Here is a 1,315-nt window from a genome sequence, read left to right on the forward strand (position 1 = left end):
GATTTGAACTCAGGTCTGTCTGACACCAGAAACCATGTAGCCAGCTGCTATTAACTACTGGGTCCTGGGCATCTAGGACAGCCCAACCCGGGATACTCACCCAGCCTCGTGCAGTAGCGCCACCTGCCCTGGAATTCCTTGTCAAAGGAACACCAGTCAAAGTCACTGTGGATGGAGATACAACTGTAGTGCGTGACGCCGCGATAGGTGAACGGGAAGACGCAGGGTTCACTGGAGATCACTGGAAAAGAAAAGACACTGAGTGGAGGGCCAGCTTACAAAGCAAATTTTCTTTCTTTCTTTCTTTCTTTCTTTTTTTTTGAGACAGAGTCTTGCTCTGTCACCCAAGCTGGAGTGCAGTGGCATAATCTCGGCTCACTGCAACCTCCGCCTCCTGGGTTCAAGCGATTCTCCTGCCTCGGCCTCCCAAGTAGTTGGGACTACAGGCGCACGCCACCACGCCCAGCTAATTTTTGTATTTTTAGTAGAGACGGGGTTTCACCATGTTGGCCAGGCTGGTCTCGATCTCTTGACCTCGTGATCCACCCGCCTCGGCCTCGTAAAGTGCTGGGATTACAGGTGGGAGCCCCCATACCTGGCAACCAAGAGCCTTTCATGCCACAAGAATTGGAGAAGGAAGTGATGGCAAGAAAGTGCAGGGGACTTCAGGAATATAATGTTGCCTAAGGGGTGGGGCTAGCATGCGAGATGCTAAAAAAATTAAGAGATGGTCTCCCTACCTTGAGCCGGAAGGTGCAAATGTGCAATCAGTTCTGAAAGCGAGAAAAAGGGGTAACATTTAGATCACCTTCTAAGTTACTCTGTTACCAGAGTAAGGGCTGTGAAAAGTATCTCAATATTCACACAGCCAACCGTTCTCTTGTAAAACACCTGCACCATCGTATCTTGTAAACACCTACAATATCCTACCCATGGACACTTCCAATTGGGAGATTGTGCATCTACCCATGAAAGCCCATTTATTCCTTTTCTTTTTGAGATGGAGTCTCACTCTGTTGTCCAGGATGGAGTGCAATGGCATGATCTCGGCTCACTGCAACCTCCGCCTCCTGGGTCTCAGTGATTCTTGTGCCTCAGCCTCCCCAGTAGCTGGGATTATGGGTACCCACCACCACACCCGACTAATATTTGTATTTTTAGTAAAGATGGGATTTCACCATGTTGGCCAGGTTGGTGACCTCAAGTGATCCTCCTGCCTTGGCCTCCCAAAGTGCTGGGATTAGAGGCATGAGCCACCCCACCCAGCCTGAAAGCCCATTTATTCAGGCAAGGAACTCTGAACATTCCAAAGGCT

At 49.7% G+C, this 1,315-nt stretch overlaps 1 pseudogene; it reads right to left on the bottom strand.

Annotated features, from left to right (window-relative positions):
* Positions 1 to 900, bottom strand: part of LOC108283975 — a 19,213-nt pseudogene extending 18,313 nt beyond the window's left edge.
* Positions 901 to 1,315: the final 415 nt, after the last annotated feature.

This window comes from Cebus imitator, unplaced genomic scaffold (genome assembly GCF_001604975.1).
Source record: "Cebus imitator isolate Cc_AM_T3 unplaced genomic scaffold, Cebus_imitator-1.0 Scaffold266, whole genome shotgun sequence".
NCBI classification, from domain to species: domain Eukaryota; kingdom Metazoa; phylum Chordata; class Mammalia; order Primates; family Cebidae; genus Cebus; species Cebus imitator.